The 21,570-nt window shown below is 39.2% G+C and overlaps 1 pseudogene across 1 annotated transcript; it reads left to right on the top strand.

The window, feature by feature from the left end:
• The first annotated feature begins 1,492 nt into the window (after positions 1 to 1,492).
• Positions 1,493 to 1,947, top strand: LOC103252649 (annotated as a pseudogene). The gene has a single exon (XR_002481522.1). The product of XR_002481522.1 is annotated as an NADH dehydrogenase [ubiquinone] 1 beta subcomplex subunit 4 pseudogene (transcript).
• The last annotated feature ends 19,623 nt before the right edge of the window (positions 1,948 to 21,570 follow it).

Below are 21,570 nucleotides of genomic sequence, written 5' to 3'. Positions count from 1 at the left end.
TTTTGAGTTGGAGTCTCACTCTGTCACCCAGGCTGGAGTACAGTGGCACACTCACGGCTACTGCAGCCTTGACCTGCTGGGCTCAGGTATCCTTCTGCCTCAGCCTTCCACGTAGCTAGAACTACAGGCGAGCACCACTACACCTGGCTAATTTTATGATTTGTTGTAGAGACAAGGTCTCACCGTGTTGCTCAGGCTGGTCACAAACCCATGGGCTCAGGCTATCCTCTCACCTCAGCCTCCCAAAGTGGTAGGATTATCGGCGTGAGCCACCACGCCCAGCCATATATCAGTTTTTAAGAGTCAGAAGAAATGCTTTTTAAAGCCTGTGTCACATTTCCTTTACTGTTGTGCATTTATAAAAGTAAAGATATTTCCTATTCAAAGAAAAAATACTACTTTAAATCTAAAGCAATTTTTGCTAGCTTCTCTGGCTCCTAGTTTAAAAGAAAAGTTCATTTTCTAAAAGCAGTCAAGTAGAATATACTAACTTGACTATCTGATGCTAAACAATGCAGTTATTTCCTACCTGAAATTTCATCCCATAGCAACATACACTCACTAAAGCGCTTTAGTGTCACATTCAGTCTTGGTTCAGATTACATGAACTCACTTGCTGTAAATTAATAGTTGGATCAAGTATCTTCTTATAGTGTTAAAAGGACGGGTAAACTTAGAGACAAAAACTGGCATTTTTTCTAAAATATCAAAAAAAAAAGCTATTGCTCTCGTTATCAAGTCTAATCTTGTTATACAATAATATTTCAAAAGAAGTATAATGTGTAAAAATCAATAGTGTGTACAATATAGAGAAAAACGTCTTAATAATTCTGTTCTAATAAGTATATGATGATACATAAAATTAAAAGATGTCTAAATGAAAATGTGTATCCTTTTTGTCAGGTAGGCTATTACTCAATTATCTTTAAAGGAAATGACTTGCTATTCTGAGAAATGGAAAACAAAGGGGAAGAATCAAGCACTTATCCTATCTTTCCTACAGAAACTGTACCACTGGGTAACCAAATAGTTCATCTTATAAAGTTCTTCATTACAGAAGAATCCACTGAGAAAAAAGAATAGATTTAAAACATCTCAATTTGGAACCCCGGATGAAATAATGGACCTAAGCATGGTTACTAATGTGTCTAAGTCTTGGGTAAAAGACTGACAGTGAACTTGAAAACAGATATAGCAATATAACAATACCTAAATTCACTAGATTAGTAATCCCATATGCACCAATCTTAACATCACAAAAGATACATAACAGTCAAGTATGAACCTCTAATCCCAGATATCAAGAAGCTGAGGCAAAAGGATCACTTGAGCCCAGGAGTTTAGATCAGCATGGGCAACATAGCAAGACCCTGTCTTAAAGGAAAAAAAAGAAAGACACACACCAGACTTCGTGTGTTTCCTGATATGATGCAATAGCAAATACAAAACCCACCTATAAAAATTTCTCACGAGTTGTGCGCTGGGAGCCAAGATGTCATTCTCCAAGTATGTTCTGTCACGCCTGGCTACTCTGCCCTCGACCCTCGACCCGGCCGAATATGACATATCTCCAGAAACCTGGAAGGCGCAAGCCAAGCGGTTGACCATAAGATCCCAGCTTAAACGAGAGTACCTGCTTCAGTACAACAACCCTAACCGCCGAGGGTTCATCAACGATCCTGCCTTGCTTCCTTGGACCTATGCAAGATCAGCAAATATCTATCCCAATTTCAGACCCACTCCCAAGAACTCACTCCTAGGAGCTGTGTGTGGATTTGGGCCCCTTTTCTTCTGGTATTATGTTTTCAAAACTGACAGGGAGAAGAAAGAAAAACTTATCCAAGAAGGGAAGTTGGATAGCACATTTAACATTTCATATTAAGTCTGGCAATAATGACTATATGTATTCTTGCTTAAATAAATCTTCTATTAATCATTAAAAAAAAATTTTCTCACAATCAAAAACTGAATATGAATCTAATAAAGCCTCAATCAGTTTACAGAAAATAATCGAGAATACAGAAAATTCTGCAGAAAAAAATTGATCCAATTTCCCCAACACATAAATGTCAAGAAAAAAGGGGTGGGTGAGGAGAATCTACAGAATGCAAAAGGATTTAAGAGATGTACACAACAAATGAAATGTGCACATCTTACTAGTTTCATGACTCAAATAAACCAGTTGTATCTAAACAGGTTGGATAGTGGCTCACGCCTATAATCCCAACACTTTGGGAGGCCGAGGCAGAAGGATCATTTGAGTCCAGGAGTTTGAGACCAGTATGGGAAACATAACAAGACTTCATCTCTACAGAACATTTTAAAAACTAGCCAGGTGTAGTAGCACACACCTGTAGTCCCTGCTACTCTGAAGACTGATGCTGAAAGACTGCCTGAGCCCAGGAGGTTGAGGCTGCAGTGAGCTGTGATTGTGTCACTGCACTCTAGCCTGAGTGACAGTGAAACCCAGATTCAAAAAAAGTAAATAAAATAAAATAAAGCAAAACAAAAAAAAAATAGCAGAACATGAGGAAACTCAAACATTGCATACTTAATTATATTTAGGAATTATTATGAATTCTTTTTAAGAATGACAATGGTACTGTGACTTGATTTTTTTTTAATCTCTATCTTTCAGAGACACTCTCATTCACAAATGAAATGGAAAGAAAACTCTCACAGTACTGAGTCACATTATACATAATGTTAATTATTGCTATTTTCCTTATTTTTGTCTCCCAGGCTGGAGTGCAGTGGTAAACTCACAGCTACCCCAGCATCGACCTGCTGGACTCAGGCGATACCTTAGCCTTCCAAGTAGCCAGAACTACAGGCATGCACTACCACACCCCGCTAATTTTTTTATTTATTGTAGAGATGAGGTCTCACTAAGTTGCCCAGGCTGTTCTTGAACCTGTGGGCTCAGGCAATCCTCTCACCTCAGCCTCCCAAAGTGCTGGGATTACAGGTTTGAGCCACCGTGCCCAACCCCTATTTTCCTTTTTACTTTGCAACAAGGTCTCGCTCTTGTCACCCAGGCTGGAGTTCAGTGACACCAATCATAACTCACTGCAGGCTTGAACTCCTGGGTTCAAGGAATCTCCCGCCTCAGCTTCCCAAGTAACTAGAAATACAGGTATGTGCTATGCACCAAGCTAATTACTTTTTATATTTTTGTACAGACAGGATCTCATTATATTGTCTAGGGTAGTCTCAAACTCCTGGCCTCAAGCAATCTTCCTGCCTTCACCTCCAGAAGTACCAGGATTACAGGCATGAGCCACTGCACTCAGCCACATGATGCTAATTAAAATGCTTAAAAACTAAAAATTGATAATGAAATCAATAAAAAATAAAAGTCTGACATTTTCTACCATTTTTAAGTAAACATAAAATAAAAAGGATTATGTGTCAAAATATTAGCTTGACATTAATGAAGTTTATACATCTCATATAATGCTCTGAAAGAAAATTTATAACTTCATTATCCAAAATGAAGAGTACTAACTGCATTATCCCACCCACAAAGAAATTTGACAGCTTCAATCACTCTTCAACAACTCTAAATTAAAAGTTTACCAGAATGCTTTTTAAGCATCAGCAATGCAGAAAAGTTTAAAGGAGCAGAGGACATGAACAGATACTGCAAATGAATCTATCAACAAGCATTAATCAAGCAGCTATTATGCAAAAGATCAAATATAAGATGCACTCATTGATTAGGAAAATATTCATGTTCAGTGGGCAAAATTAACTATGAGACATATTCAAACTACTACAAAAAAAACCCATATAAGTAAAAACATATACTTTATTACTCATAATAAAGCAATGGCATAAATTTTAAGTGTCTTGGGAAGCAATATTTGTCTTGTCTTGTTTTGTTTTGTTTTTGAGTTGGAGTCTTACTCTGTCACCCAGGTTGGAGTGCAGTGGCATGTTCACAGCTACCACTGTGGGCTCAGCTACCTCAACCTGCTGGGCTCAGATGATCTTTCCACCTCAGCCTTCCAAGTAGCTAGAACTACAGGCGCACGCCACCACACCCAGCTAACTTTTTTATTTGTTGTATAAACAAAGTCTTGCCATGTTACCCAGGCTGAGCTCAAATCCCTGGGCTCAGGCAATACTCTCACCTCTGCCTCCCAAAGTGCTAGGAGTCACCATGCCTGGCCAGGGACACAACATTTGAAAAAAACTTAAAACAGATCATACTTTAATAAAATGAGCATTCTTTGCTTCTATTTGAGTGTAGTGGATAATCAAGAAAAGGTATTTTAATAAATGAATAAATGCATATATGTATGCAATTGTACAATGAAACTGGTAAAACACCATGAGCATATTTATGTTTTAATAGGAAACTTTTGGAACAAATATAGCTATAAAGGCTTAAAAGCCTTCAGGAAAAGTTCATTCCATTTGAACCAGCAATTGGGCTTCTAAAATCTATTCTAATAAATCAAAATATGGAAAGCACTTTATATACACTAGCTATTATAAATTATTGTCTTATTTGTAGCAAATAGCAACAAACAACTTAGATACCTTAGCTAGGTTGAACTGCATTTCCCAGAATTTCCTTTCCTGTACCTATCTGGCTAGGGAAGCCTACAAGAGAGTTTCTGTGGGAGATCTGGAGGGCAGAACTGAGGCAGCAGCAATTTTGTAACTCCCGGACATTCTGACTTATCTCATGGCTTACCTCACTGGTATGATACAATGGCTGGGCCTGCCACTGCCCTTTCTCCCCTATATTTGCTGTCAGCTTCTTGTACTCCCAAGCCCTATATATGTGCTAAGCTTCATAACAAAGGAAGTCAACTTCTGCAGGCCACTCATGCCATCAAAGTCAAAGGCAACAAGCAAAACCTGATGGTGAAATTTAGTCTCTCCCTGTGGCCTTCAACTTTGATTGTGGGCTCCAGCTTGTTCTTGCTCTCTCCCACTTTACTTCCATCTCCTCTCTCTGGCTGCTTGCTTCATAATCTTCCAACTGCAGAATCAGACGCAAAAACAAGATCCTTGCAGAAACTGCTTAGCCAACTCCTTTAATTACATAAGGTCAAATTCCTTGAAAAATCAACAGCTTGAAGATACCTGTGGGTGAGGCATTTGTCTAAGAGAGTGAACCCCAAGAAAGTTCACAGGAAACCTACAAAGTCTTAAAAGAGGTATTTGTGGATAAGTAAACTGTGATACATCCAGACAACGGAACATTATTCAGTACTAAAGAGACGTAATCTATCAAGACATTGAAGACACAGTCAGGAAACTTAAATGTGTGTTACTAAGTAAAAGAAACCAGTATGACTCTTATGGAAATTGGAGCTAGCAACCAACTCCTGATCAAAACTCCAAATGCCCAGGCCATAAGGGATAAGACAGACAAGTGGGACTTCATCAAACTGAAAAGCTTCTGCAAAGTCAAAGAAACCATCAGGAGGCCAGGCCCGGTGGCTCAGCCTGTAATCCCAGCACTTTGGGAGGCCAAGGCGAGTGGATTGCCTGAACCCACAGGTTCCAGACCAGCCTGGGCAACTTGGTGAGACCTCATCTCTACAATAAATCAAAAAATTAGCTGGGCATGGTAGCACGCACCTGTAGTTCCAGCTACTTGGAAGGCTGAGGTAGAAGGATCGCCAGAACCCAGCAGGTCGACACGGGGGTGGCTGTGAACATGCCACTGCACTCCCAGTCTGGGCAACAGAGTGAGACTCCAACTCAAAAAAAAAGAAAGAAAGAAACCATCAAGAAAGCAGGGAGACAGCCCACAGAATGGGAAAAAAATATTTGCCAACTATATATCTGACAAAAGCTTAATGTCCAGGATTTACAAGGAAACATGCCGGGGGAAAAAAAAAAAAAAACAGCCCTATTACAAAGTGGGCACAAGATATGAATAGACTCTTCTCAAAAGAAGACATACAAGGAGTCAAAAGATACATGAAAAAATGCTCAGCCTCACTAGTCATCAAAGAAATGCAAATTAAAACCACACTGAGATACCACCTAACTCCATCAGGATGGCCATCATCAATAACAAAAAAACAACAGAAGCTGGAGAGGATGCAGGAAAAGGGAACAATTCTACACTGTTGGTGGGAGTGTAAACTAGTACAACCTCTGTGGATAACAGTTTGGCAATTCCTAAAAGATCTAAAAGTTGACCTTCTATATGACCCCGCAATTCTCTTGCTGGTAATATACCCAGAGGAACTCAAATCACTCTATGAAAAAGATACCTGCACACACATGTTTATTGCAGCATTAGTCACAATAGCAAAAACATGGAACCAACTGTGCTGCCCATGGGAAGAGGACTGGATTCTTTAAAACGTGGTACATACACACAATGAAATATTACACAGCCATAAAGAAGGACAAAATTATGGACTTCGCAGCAACTTGGATGGACTTAGAGTCTATAATACTGAGTGATCTATCACAGAAACAAAGAACTGGGTACCACATGATCTCATTCTTAAGCAGACCTTGAACAAGTATCATAATACTATAAGAAAAGAATTGGCAGTAGTGGAAAACTGCTGGGGACACCTCATCAACGAGGGTAACTCTATAATGACCATTTGTATACCTAACCTTGAATTGTACCCCACACTTAAAATAAAAAGAAAAAAGAAGCCAGTCTGAAAACATCACATACCATATGAGTTCCACTATATGACATTATAGAAAAGGCAAAACAATAGAGGCAGTAGAAAGATCAGCGGTTGCTACAGGTTGGGGCAAGGAAAGGATGAACAGGCATTGCACAGAAGACATTTAGAGCAATATACAATACCATACAATACTAAAATAATGGATACATATCACTACCTATACCCCAGCCCACAGAATGTACAGCACCAAGAATGAACCATAATGTAAATTATGGACTCTGGGATACAAAGAAGGGTCTAAGTAGGCTCAACAATCATAACAAATGTACCACCCTGGTAGGGGATATTGATAATAGGAGAGGCTATGGATGTGTGGGGGTGAGGGACTATGGGAAAGCTCTGTGCCTTCTGCTCAATTTTGCTGTAAATCTAAAACTGCTCTAAAAAATAAAGTCTATTTTAAAAAGAGAGAAGTACATATACTAAAACATCACCAACTTGGACTGAGAAAACCAGAGAAAGAGAAACAAAATGAGGAGAGGAATGTAGGACCCCCAGAATTCCACTTCTGCTCTGCTGTAAAGACACACCATGTATCCAAAGTGAGCTCATCAATGTTAACAGATGTACCACTCTGGTTGGGAATGTTGATAATGGGAAGGCTATGCATGAGTGGGGGTGGGAGTATATGGGAAAAGGGAAACGTGACTCAGATGACAGAACCAAAAGTCATGGAAAAGTATTCCCAACTTGAGACTTAACCAAGAAACTAACATTTACCTGGCTGGATTTAAGAAATAGTATAGATCAGTGACTCCTTTGTGCTAGTCCATCACTGTATGCTAGAGTGAAGGAGAAAAAACTTTTCTAGTTCTACAGGGCGACAGAGCTAGCAGAACTGCCACGAAACACTCTGCTTAAGGAACTATACCTGAAGATTTTCGGGCACACCTAGACCTGTGCTAGATGACAGGATTCTGGACTTTGTCCTGCTACTATAATGTTATGAGATTGTGTGTGTTGTTTTAAGCCTCTGTATTTTAGGTTAATTTGTTATGCAGCACAAATTTGTTTAATAAATTATTTATTACATTTAAAAATAACAGGGCCACCCCCCTCAGGTCTCCTCCCACTCTGGAAGTTTTTCTGTCCTCTCAATAAATTCTACTTTTTCAACTTAAAAAAATAAAAATAACAAAAAAATACATCTACCATTTGCTATGACAGAGTAATGATGCCAGATTTAACCTCTCATCATAAACAACAAGAAAACTAAATAAAATACATAAAGCAAGTCTTTTCGGACATTGGACAACAAACAGAACTGAAAGCATGGAAACAAACAAGGTAAGATTATCCTAATTGTGTGGCTAGAGGCACTTTTCAAACAACTATACAAGGAGAAAAACCAGAGCAAAGCACAGTAGCATAAAAGAACTGAAGAAAATGGCAATCTCAATGAGTTGAGGAGACAGCCAGCCATGTCATGAGTTGAAGAGACACAGATCAGAGTTCACGGAGGCTGAGATGGCTGGGATTCAAGGACTAGACTACCTGAGGAGGTGACCTGAGAAACTGCTCTAGAAATCTGAGTAGTCCCTCTGAGTATTTGGAGGATGGATACTAAATTGCACAGGCAATGGGTGAGACTCAGAACACCACCAAGAGAAGAATAACTACAAAGACTGTTGTAAACTGAAAATTCCCACAGGTCACTCAGGGCTAGAGGTGTCTGAATTCTGTCCAAAGTAGAACAATTTCGAGTATCCAAGGCTTTGAGGAAAGAATTCAAAAGGATTAAGCCTTAGTTTACTACAGTTAAACTTGTCCTAGAGTAAAAGCTACACTATATCCACAATAGCAATGTTTAAAAATAAGTTTTGACTCTGCCTAAAGGGAACTGCACAGCAGAGTAAAGGAGGGAGCAGCTTAAATCCTAACAGAAACCCTGTTTCCAAGCAAGGCAACCTGGGAAAAGGCTGTAGAGGACAGGGAAGCCATGATGAGAAAAAAGCTCTCCTCGAATCAATGCACATCTCAGACTCGTCCCTGAGCTATATATGTGAAGACCCAAGCCAGCAAAGCAAAAGTTTTCAGAAGTGAACTCATCAAGTTTCAGACTAACCCCTGAGGAGTGTGGCACATGCACAGGACATACCCAAAAAAAAACAAGACAAGGGTTTAGAAAACAAAACTGATACCGAAACCACCATACACAGAAAGCAAGACAAGAACTTGTGGTTTGACCCTAACCAGGCTGCTTGCTTGCTAAAAGAGAAAAATCAGCATTTTCCAAGCACTATAACTCAGAGTCTACAAGCAAAACGTTCACAAAATCAGGACTACAATCCAAAAATTACCTCAGACACGAAGACTCAGAAAAACATGATGGATTTCAGGAGGAAATAACAATAAACAAACATCTCTATTATTCAGGTATTGGAGAAACCATACAAAGAGTTTTGTTTTTGTTTTGTTTTTTTGTCTTTTGAGTTGAAGTCTCACTCTGTTGCCCAGGCTGAAGAGTAGTGGCATGATCACAGCCACTGCAGCCTCAACCTGCTGAGCTCAGGTAATCCTTCTGCCTCAGCCTTTCAAGAAGCTGGGACTACAGGTGCACACCATCACACCCAGCTAATTTTTTTATTTACTGTAGAGACAAGGTCTCGTCAGGTTGCCAGGCTAATCTTGAACTCCTGGGGTCAGACAATCCTCTCACCTTGGCCTCCCAAAGTGCTGGGATTACACATCTGGCCTTAATACAAAGAGTTTAAAGCAGCTATTACAACTATGTTTCAGGAGGTAAAGATTTAAAAAAAGGTAAAGAAACATGAAATGAATGGAAAGATAGAGGTTCTCAGCAGAGAAATTTTAGAAGTGAAAAAATCTATTTAAAAATATATTAACCCTAGATGGGCTCATTAGAGACATCAAAAGAGATCACAGAGGAAATAATGAACATGAAGATAAATCAATTTAACTTTTTTTGAGTCAAAGTCTCATTCTGCCCCCCAGGATGGAGTGCAGTGGCACAATCATGGATCATCACGGCCTTGACTTCCTGGGCTCAGATGATCCTCCCACCTCAGTCTCCTAAATAGCTGGGACTACAGGCATGTGCCACCACACTCAGTTAATGTTTTTATTTTTTGTATAGACAAGGTCTCACTATGTTGCCTAGGCTGGTCTCAAACTCCTGGGCTCAAGCAATCCTCCTGCCTCAGTCTCCCAAAGTGCTGGGATTACAGACATGAACCACCATGGCCTGTCATGAAGCTTAGTTTTTAAAAATTATTTTACTATTCATTAAGAAAATAAATACGGCTTTGGCCCCCTTCCCTACCCTGGGGAGGCGAATCCCCCCTTTCTCTCTAATTTACTTTCTAAATAAACTATATTTTCTAATCTAAAAAATAAATAAAATAAATACAAATTCTAACACTTTCTTCATGTACTTTAAGGAAGCATCTCACTCTGGGGACTACTGTTGCTAGGATATTTCATGGGAAAAAGATTATTTCTCAGTTTGAAGTTACAATTGCAAGTTATATCAAGTCCTAGGCCTTCTAAGGGGGAAAGTACAGATGGCTTGGTTTATCTTTCTCAAAATTAAGGAAAAAGCTAAATATTTGTATGTTATCTAAAAGCGGTAACCGTTCTGAATAAACTAACAGCATACATACTTCTGAATAACAGGATCTCAGCTGATGCTAATGACCTGAGAGGTAGACATTCAAGAGGAAGTACACCAGTGAAACTTATTACCACCTCCTCCAGGCGTCCTCAGGACGTCACAAGCTTTTCCACTTTTTTCATTTTAGAAACACAAAAAGGTACCCTAAATTTATTTGCCCTTTTAATTTTCAATATTTTGCCTGTATATTTTCTAATAGAAAATGGAGACTTCTCTGGCTCCTTAAAAAAGATAACTAAATATAACTTTCCTTGTTGACACAGATTCATTCGCTAGTCATATCATTATTATTCTTCAGATAAAAAAGCACTGTAGTTTTTTGTACTCTGGATCCTTACAAACTCAGCTGTCAGTTCCGCTACCATTAAATCAGTCTAAAACCCTCTCAAGATCCTTCTAGCTGGTTATTTCAAATTTACTAAAGAAAGAAAACTAGACAGTCAAGTTTAAAACTTAAATGTTAAATGTGAATCAATAACAGACAGAAAGTAGTTTGCAATCATTAACCAATAAAACCTTTTTAAAAGTCTAAGTGAAGCCGGGCTCGGTGGCTCAGCCTGTAATCCCGTGCCTTTGAGAGGCTGAGGTGAGTGGATTGACCGAGCCCGCAGGTTCCAGACCTGCCTGGGCAGCGAGACCTCATCTTTTTACAATAAATCAAAAAATCAGCCAGGCGTGGTAGCGCACGCCTGTAGTTCCAGCTACTTGGAAGGCTGAGGTGGAAGGATCGCCAGAGCCCAGCAGGTCGAGGCAGCAGTGGCTGGGAGCGGCCACTGCACTCCAGTCTGGGTGACAGAGTGAGACTCCAACTCAAAAAATAAAAAAATAAAATAAACATAGTAAGGAGATAATTCAATTGTCAGAGAAATCTCTGTAAAAATATTAAAAATACCAGAATTATCAAGAGATTTTTATTTCATTTGTATTTTTCAAACAGAAAAGCCCACAGTAAAAAATGCAGGTTTATTTTGGAATTTGCATAATTTCTACCACCATATCTCCACTTCTGGAAGGAGTTTAAGAAAGATTATTAAGATAGGCCAAACAAACAACTACAGAGGACAGAAAGTAAACAACGAAGTCACAGAACGTAGGGCAATGCTTATTAGTCCAACCAAGTGAATCAGAAGACTATAATAAATGTAATGGAAGAAACTCACACCATTCAGTGAGCTGGGAAAACAATCCGAAAACCCACATTGTGACTTGTGCGTTTACACAATTATAGGTGTAGAAATGGAAAGAAAGCTGTACATTAAATAATTTCCTAGGAATTATCCAGTCTGAAGATTTTTCCACTGTTTAAAATTTTCCATTCCAATTTACTGCCACCAAATATGAATTCAAGGAACATCTTTTCTTTAAAAATGTAACTACGTTCGAGACCCACCTGGGCAGCAAGACCTCATCTCTACAATAAATCAAAAAATCAGCCGGACGTGGTAGCGCATGCCTGTAATTTCGGCTACTTGGAAGTCTGAGGCGGAAGGATCGCCAGAGCCTAGCAGGTCGAGGCTGCGGTGGCTGGGAGCGGCCATTTCACTCCAGTCTGGGTGACAGAGTGAGACTCCAACTCAAAAAAAAAAAAAAAAAAATGTAACTACGTTCAACTATCAAATGTTGAAACAGAACAGAAATAACGTTGTTACATAGATAAGTTACCTCTAAGTAAGTCGCAAATCATCCACTATAAGTTGGTCCAGTACTGTCACGTATGACTCATAAACTTATTTCTTAAGATGTTAAAAATTGAAATCTATAGTAGTATTAAAAATATTTTTCCCACTGTGCTTTCATCTGTATGAAAAATAATTTCTTTTTTTTCTCCAAGCTGGAGTCTCACTCCGTCACCCAGGCTGGAGTTCAGTGGCACACTCACAGCCACCCCAGCAACAATCTGGTCTCTGGTGATCCTTCCGCCTCAACCTTCCAAGTAGCCAGAACTACAAGGTGTGCACTACCATGCCCAACTAATTTTTTTCTTTTTTGTCGAGATAAGGTCTTGCCAAGTTGCCCAGGCTGTTCTCAAATCCGTGGGCTCAGGCAATACCTTCACCTCGGCCTTCCAAAGTGCTGGGATTACAGGCTTGAGCCACTGCGCCTGGCCAATAATTTTTCATTAAAAGGAAAATTATGCATAGAGACAGAATGTAGAATCGTAGTTGCCAGAAGCTCAGAGGACAATGAGAAGCTATTTTTTTAAATGAGTATAGAGTTTCAGTTTTGCAAGATGAAAAAAAGGCTGGAGATTGTGGTGATTATTTTGGTTTTTTTTTTGAGTTGGAGTCTCACTCGGTCGCCCAGACTGGAGTGCAGTGGCTGCTCCGGCCACCGCAGCCTCGACCTGCTGGGCTCCGGCGATCCTTCCGCCTCAGCCTTCCGAGTAGCCGGAATTACAGGCATGCACTGCCACGCCCGGCTGATTTTTTGATTTATTGTAGAAATGAGGTCTCACTGCCCAGATGGGTCTCAAACCCACGGGCTCAGGCAATCCACTCACCTCAGCCTCCCAAAGGCACGGGATTACAGGCTGAGCCGCCGAGTCCAGCTGATTGTGGTGATTATTACACAACCATATGAATGCACTTAACGTCAATAAACTATACACCTAAAAATGGTTAAGATAATAAATTTGTCATATGTATTTTACCACAATTTTTAAAAACTGGAATGAAAAGAGAAAATGAGAGTTGATAACTCAACATCAAGTGGTAGAAGTGCTACAGAAGAACTCACAATCTGCAGACACTAAGCAAGAGAGTAAATCATACTACCTAATTCAATAGCTCTCAAGAGCATCATTATGTTATTTTAAAAGTATAAGAAATATTCAAGCTAATAAATGAGTCCTTACATTGTTTTTGTTTTGAAATTTGGTATTTAAACAGGCAGGATCAGGTGCCTGCTGGGCACTAGAGAGACAGCAAGGGAGACAGTGGGGACTGGGTATCCACTCTGCTGAGGAGGCAGAGGCCTGGCCACCAGGGAGGTGAGCTCTACACTGTGATCAGGCTAGCAGCCAGGCTTGGACCCAAGCTAGCATGGCAGAGGCTGAGCCGGTGTGAGCAACAGAGTCCCAGGGCATCTGTGTCTCTAGATATTTGGCTGAAGCGCTTTTCCCTAAGGTGCTGCTGACACACAATCCCTTGCTCATTGTACAGAGAAGTATTTTTATGATCACATTCATATGACTTTTGGCAAGTTTGGGACCTCTAAAACCAGTATATCATGCAAAGGGTTCCTTTAAAATCTTTTGAAAAACACTACTTTGCCTCAAAAGACGGAATAAGTCAGCAAGACTCAAAAGATGGAATTAAGAAAGCAGTAAAGGGAAAGCAGTGCAGCAGGCAGTCAGGCTCCAAGACGACTTCCAATAATTCTTACCTCCTGGTATTCATGCCCCTGTATACTCTCCTCCCACTCTTACACACTGTTGGTGACCATATAAAATGGTACAATCACTTTGGAAAACAGTTTTACAGTTCTTAAAATGTTAAACATACACCTGACATATGATCCAGTCATTCCACTCATGGGTATCTACCTAAGAGAAATGAAAGTTTGTGTCCATATAAGCACTTATAAACAAATGTTCACTGCAGGTCTATTTGCAATGTGCAAAAATTGGAAACAACCCAGATGTCTTTCAACAGATGAATGAAAAAAAATATTTCTTGTATACCCAGACAATGAAATACTAGTCAACAATAAAAAAGAACAAAATATTGATATGCACAACAACATAGATGAATCTCAAAGTAATTATGCTAGATGACATGAGATAAGAGAATACAGACCGTATAATTCTGTTTGTATATATTAAATTTATATACAATTCTAGAAAATGAAACTAATCTAACTCTTCTGACATGCAGATAGTAACACATTTTTTCAAGTAAAAAACATATTCGTCTATCTATTGGTTCTTAAGCTTTCCTTTTCTCTCCCTATATTTGTCCTTTTTACCCATTTCCATTCTTTAAGAGTAGTGATTCTTTTTTTTTAATCCTCTAATAAATCTCCAGCACTAACAACAACCAGCATATAGCTGACGCTCTCTAAATACCTACCAAATTAATCCAGCCCACAAATCCTATTCCATTTCCTCTGGCCCAATATGTCACATGCCTACCTATAGTTCTCCCCTTTAATGCTATCCACAAGTACCTAAGTATGTATTCTCTCTCTTTCACAAACATTTTAAACTATTTCCTAAATTCAGCTTTTCGATAATTAAAGAAATAAGTAATGATAAAAGAGACACAACTATTTCATTTAAAAATATACTATAGGCCAGGTGCGGTGGCTCAAGCCTGTAATCCCAGCACTTTGGGAGGACTGCCTGAGCACAGAGGTTCAAGATCAGCCTGGGCAACTTGGCAAGATCTCGGTTCTACAATAAATCTAAAAATAGCCAGGTGTGGTGGTGCACACCTGTGGTTCCAGCTACTTAGACGGCTGAGGTGGAAGGATCAACTGAGCTCAGCAGGTCGAGTCTGCAGTGGTTATGAGTCATGCTACTGGGCAACAAGTGAGACTCCAACTTAAAAAATAAAAATACACTATAATTGATGGGCCTTATCTGTTTGCTAAGAAACTAAAATAAGAATATTTTCTCTAAAACCAACTGAATATTATATTATGTCTTCTATTATATATGTATGTATAATATCAGATTGGTACACTGATAAAAGACAACAAAAAAGAAGGTGTTTATATATTGAGTTGCACATACCTGATGTATGACACTGAGAATTGCCACAACTGTTAATCATGTTCCCTAATGTGGTAACCCTTCCCCCATCTGCACAGAAGAATGAATAAAAACAATTTAGGGATGGGAGTAAGAACCCAAAGAAGAGTTATGATAATATATAGCCAATTTCAACAAGAGGTCGGAGAAAATAATGTATTCATAATCCAGAATTATGCTTAGGTTTGAATCTTGGCTCTGCCTCATAGCTGTGGTTTTGGGACATATACATTTGACATACACAATCACTTCATGAGGTTATAAAGACTGAATATATAAAGTACTTACAAGTATGCCTGTAAATGTTCAATAAATATTAGCAATTAAATATAAAATATTTCTGGTCAGGCATGGTGGCTCATGCCTGCAATCCCAGCATGTTGAGAGTCCAAGGTGAGAGGAAAGCTTGAGCCCAGGGGTTCAAGACTAGCCTATACCAACATAGCAAGACCTTGTCTCTACAAAAAAAAAAACAAGGCCAGATGTGGTAGCTCATGCCTGTAATCCCAGCACTTTAGGATGTTTAGGATGCTGAGGCAAGAGGACTGCTTGAGTCTAAGAGTTCAAGACCAATCTGGGCAACACAGCGAGACCTCATCTCTTCAAAAAAAATCAAAAAATTAGCTGGATGTGGTGGCATGTGCCTGTAGTACCAGCTACTCAGGAGGCTGAGGTGAAAGGATCACCTGAGCCCACAAAGTCAACGCTGTGGTGAGCTATGATTGTGCCACTGTACTCTAGCCTGGACAACAAGAATAAGATCCCAACTAAAAAAACACATACACACACACACACACACACACACACACACACAGACACACAAATTCTGCCACCTCAGTGCTTTAGGAGGCAGAAGTGGGACCATCATTTGAGGGCAGGAGTTCAAGACCAGCTAGCCAGATTACATCTCTACAATAAAAATTTTTTAAATTAGCCAGGCGTGGTAGTGTGCCTATAGACCTCGCTACTTGGGAAGCTGAGGCAAGAGGATCACTTGAGCCCAGGAGTTTGAGGTTTCATTGAGCTATGATCACAGAACTGCACTCCAGCCTGGGGGACAAAAGTGAGATCCTGTCTCTTAAACTATGTAGGTATATATAAATATATATAATGTTAATTTACTATTTAAGAAATTCATTTCATTTAAAATGCTTTATCAACTACATGCCTAGAAATAAAAATAAAAAGACCTGCATTATTAATCAGATTCTAACAGACATATATTTTAAAAACTATAAAGCTCAAATATTTCTACCACAAATTAAAGATTAGAAAACTAAATTTATAATTACTCAATGCACCTAAGATAAATTCATATATTAGTATAATTTAGTTTTAATAGTTTTATTATGATTAACTTCTAGGATTTATATTAGTGTTTGAAAAAATATCTACTATGTATGTATTTTTTTGATTCAGAGTCTCACTCTCTCTCCCAGGCTGGAGTGCAGTGGCACAATTATCAATCACTGCAGCCTTGACTTCCTGGGCTCAGGCAATGCTTCTGCCTCAGTCTTCCAAGTAGCTGGGACTACAGGAGTGTGCCAGAACACCTGGCTAATTTTTTTATTAATTTTTGTAGAGATGAGGTTTCACTATATTGCCCAGGCTGATCTCGAGCTCTTGGGCTCAAGCAACTCTCTCGCCTCGGTCTCCCAATGTGTTGGGATTACAGGCATGAGTTAAAGCACCCAGTCTAGGAATCCTTTAGCATAACACATATTTACATCACTTACATAGCAAATCAAATTTTTTAAATTTACATTTATGTAATTATTTATTTATTTTGAGTCAGGGTCTCACTTTGTTGCACAGGTTGGAGTGCTGTGACTCAATCGCAGCTTACCACATCCTTGAACTCTTAGTCTCAAGTAATCCTCCCACCATAACCTCCCAACCAAGTAGGTGGAACTACGGGTGCATGCCACCACACCTGACTATATTTTGTTTTGGTGTTTTTTTTTTTTTTTTAGTAAATACTAGGAAATTATTATGCACTCACTTTTTGAAAATACAATTTTGCTATGACTTAAAGTAGCATATGTAAATGCTTCACACAAAAAATACTAAGACATCTACAACACAATTCCTATTAACAAGTTCTAAGAAACAAATCTACCACACAAAAATGAAAAAGAATTATGTTCATAAGATATGGATAGCTATCTATTTGCATTATCTGATGGAACTTATCCAAGTTAGGAACTTTTCAGAACCCAAAGCCATTAAGCCTAAATGGAGCTAAGCAAAATAAGTAACTCATTGCCCAACCAAGAATCCTCCAACTTTCAACATCAAGGCAAAGTATATACAGTACACTGAATTACAAAAAGGCACGTCCTATGGCCTGAAAAAATTGTCAAAATGCCTCCCTTCTATGAGGATTAACTGCAAAAAGGCATCCCTTGAACGTCCCATAGCAGGACCGAGGGCTGGAAATAAGTCACCATCAGCAATGCTTAGGCCAAGAACATCCTACTTCATCATTACTTGAAGGCCCTGAATAAAGAGAGGTAGCTGCTATTGACCAATATTTGTCCCTCCCATCCCCCAAGATTCATGTTGATTAAAATCAAGGATTTATATTAGGTGTGAAAAAAATCTAGGTATCTTTTAGCATAACACACATTTACATCACTTTTGTAGTATTTATTTATTTATTTATTTATTTATTTATTTAGAGCCAGGGTCTCACTCTGTTGCCCAGGCTGTGGCTCAACCATGGCTCACCACAGCCTCCAACTTCTGAACTCAAACGATCCTCCTGCCTCAGCCTCCCCAGTGTGGTGGTATTTGGCAGATAATTAGGGTTGGGTTAGGTCATGAATGTAGAGCCCTCATAATTGGACTAGCACCTTTAGAAGAAGAGACACCAGATCTTTCTCAGCCTGTGAGGGTTGACCAATCACAGCAAAAGAAGGGCCACCGGCAAACCAGAAAAAGTACCCTCACCAGACTCTGAATCTGCTGACCTCTTGATCCCGGACTTCTCAGACTCCAGAACTGTGAGAAATAAATGCTTGTCCTTTAAGCCACCCAGTCTGGTATTTGTTATAGCAGCCTGACCAGACTAAGGCAACAGACTAGCCTACAATTTGCATCAGACACTAAATTACACACATTCATATGTGTCACATTAATCCTCAAAATTACCCTATAAAATGCAAATTATCTCCATTTTACAGACAAGACAATGAATCCCAGAAAAGTTCACTTTTCAGAATTCTATAGCGAGGCAAATTCTTATTCATTCTTTTACTCTATAAACATTTACTTATAAGCACATGGTAGTTTCTAACAATACTAAGATGAGTACAGTGAGATATTTGTCTTCAAGTGAGAGAATATAGACTTAAGTCTGTATAATTTCAATCAAAATAAGTTATCAACATTCAGTTCAGTGCACTAAGCTATGTCCCTCGTTCTTTTCCTTTTTCTATATGAATTTCTGGAAATACATTCACATACAATTCACCCTTGTAATCAGTGTGCAGTTCAGTGGCTTTTAGTATATTCAGAGTTGTGCAAGTATCATCATTATCTAATTTCAAAACATTTCCATCACTCTAAAAAGAATCCCATACCGACTGGCAGTCACTTCTCATTCTTCTCTCTCCCTCAAGCTCTGGCAATTACTAATGTAGTTTCTGTCACTAATATAGATTTGCCTATTCTGCATATTTCCTATAAATAAAATTCATATAAGTGTAATCACACAATAGGTGGCCTTTTATGACTGGCTTCTTTCACCTAGCATTTTTTTTCTTTAAACAGAGTCTCACTCTGTTGCCCAGGCTGGAGTGTAGTGGTGCGATCACCGCTCACTATCACCTCAAACTCCTGTGGTCAAGCAATTCTCTTGACTCAGTTTTCCAAATAACGAGGACACACGTAGCACCACACCCAGTTAGTTTATTTATTTCTTTGTACAGAGAGAATCTCACTCTATTGCCCAAGCTAGTCTCAAACTCTTGGCCTCAAGTCATCCTCCCATCTCAGCCTCCCAAAACATTGGGATTACAGGCATAAGCCACTGTGTTCAGTCTACATTTAGCACATTTTCAAGATGTTGTAGCATGTATCAATACTTCATCCCTGCTGGGCGCAGTGGCTCATGCCTGCAATTCCAGCACTTTGGGAAGTGGAGGCAAGAGGACTGCCTGAGCCCAGGGGTTTGAGACCAGTCTGAGCTCTTGGCAAGACCTTGTCTCTACAATACTTCAAAAAAATTAGCCAGGCATGGTGGCATGTGCCTGTGGTTCCACCTACTTGGAAGGCTGAGGTGGAAAGATTGCCTGAGCCAGCAGGAATAAATTGCGGTTGCCATGATCATGTCACTGCACTCCAGCCTGGGTGACAGAGTGAGACTCTGACCAAAAAAAAAAAATCACTTCATTTCTTTTTATGAAAGAATAATACTCATTATATAGAGATACCACATTTTATGTATCCATTTATTAGTTGATAGACATTTGGACTGTTTCAACTATTTGGTATTATAAATAGTGCAGCTATTTACATTGCTGTACACATTTTTGTGTTGATATGCATTTTCAATTCTCTTCCTATGCTCTTCACTTTAAAAGTAACTATAATTTTTAGAGATGTTTTACATCATTACATCATCTGATCCTCACACAAGGTCATAGGTCAGTTGAAAAGGCTTGTTATCCCTAAATAAAAACAAGGAGATCAAGAGTGATTAAGTGATTAGGATAGGTCACGTCCAGTCTTGAAGTGGCAGAATTAGGTTTAAAACCTGTTCTGAGCCATGCACAGTTGCTCACACCTGTAATCCCAGCACTCTGGGAGGCAGAGGCAAGAGGATTGCCTGAGGTCGGGTTTGAGACCAGCCTGGGCAACATGGTAAGACCCTCATTTCTACAATAAATAAAAAAAATTAGCTGGGGTGGTGGCATGCACCTATAGTCCCAGCTACCTGGAAGGCTGCAGCAGAAGAATCATCTGAGCCCAGCAGGTGGAGATTGTGGTGGCCAAGACTATGCCACTGCACTCCAGCCTGGGCAACAGAGTGAGACTTCAACTCAAAACAAAACAAAACAAAAACAATGCTTTCTCCACTGCATAAAGCTTTAATAAAATGCATTTAAATCATGTATTTGAAATTCTATTACCTGGTTGATGCAAATTATGCCATAAAGCAAAGCTATCCATAAAGCAAACGTTCATAACAGAGACTGTTAACAGTGCTTTCAAGTAATCAGAATCTGAAAATTATATTTTAAAGGGAATTAAATCAGGTTAAATTTAAGATAAAAGACATCAAGGAAAGTATTCCACTATTTCAAATTTACTTCAGAAATAAATATAGTCAGGTTCAGTGGCTCAGCCTGTAATCCCGCGCCTTTGGGAGGCTGAGGTAAGTGGATTGCCTGAGTCCGCGGGTTCGAGACCCACCTGGGCAGCAAGACCTCATCTCTACAATAAATCAAAAAATCAGCTGGGCGTGGTAGCGCATGCCTGTAATTCCAGCTACTCGGAAGGCTGAGGCGGAAGGATCGCCGGAGCTGCGGTGGCCAGGAGCGGCCACTGCACTCCAGTCTGGGCGACAGAGTGAGACTCCAACTCAAAAAAATAAATAAATAAATATAGGTACAATGAGAAGAAACCCAAATCTGTATTTTTAACTAACTAGAAAACAAAATGTAGCTCTAAAAGAAATTCCAAAATCATGTACAAGGCTAATATAAAAATAACAAATAACACTTCATACTTAGAAAAACAAAAGAGCATCTTAATCCAGATTTATAAAGTTAACTCGTACTTTAAAGACTAAAATTTGTTTTTTTGTTTTTTTGAGTAGGAGTCTCATTCTGTCGACCAGGCTGGAGTGCAGTGGCATGCACACGGCCACCATAGCCTTGACCTGCTGGGCTCACGTGATCCTTCCACCTCAGTCCACCACCACGCCCAGCTAATTTTTTTTATCTGTTGTAGAGATGATATTTTGCTGAGTTGCCCAGGCTGGTCTCAAAACCCTAGGCTCAGGCAATCCTCTCATCTCTGCCTCCTAACGTGCTGGGATTACAGGCGTGAGCCACCACATCTGACCTTAAAATGTGTTCATATACTCACAGCCGCCACACAAATCACACCAATTCTACCATCATCAGTTGATTACTTTTTATTATCATTATCCAATAAGAACCAAAATGAATGTAACAGTGCTGGTTTTGCAATCCTTAACTTTTCACTTAGTTTTTTTAAGAGCGTAATACTTGGATTAGAAACTAGTAGTTCTTGTTTCTCAAAATTTTTTAATAAAAAGTGGGAAAAAGAACCCTCAACTTTAACTGAAGTCCCTTTAACATAACAAGCAGTCTTTTAACATCAACTTTTTAGATATAAATTAAACTGGATAGAGAAAATTTTTTGCAAAATGGTGTTTCCTAAGTAACTAGTATGCTGTAATTATACATGTAATACAGTAATTTTTCTTTTATTTCATAATCAATGACAATATTCATAACTGAGACCAA

The sequence above is a fragment of the Carlito syrichta genome, unplaced genomic scaffold, assembly GCF_000164805.1.
Source record: "Carlito syrichta isolate Samal-C Ts95f unplaced genomic scaffold, Tarsius_syrichta-2.0.1 Scaffold169198, whole genome shotgun sequence".
Taxonomy (NCBI): Eukaryota; Metazoa; Chordata; class Mammalia; order Primates; family Tarsiidae; genus Carlito; species Carlito syrichta.
This window is presented reverse-complemented; position numbering and strand designations above follow the sequence as displayed.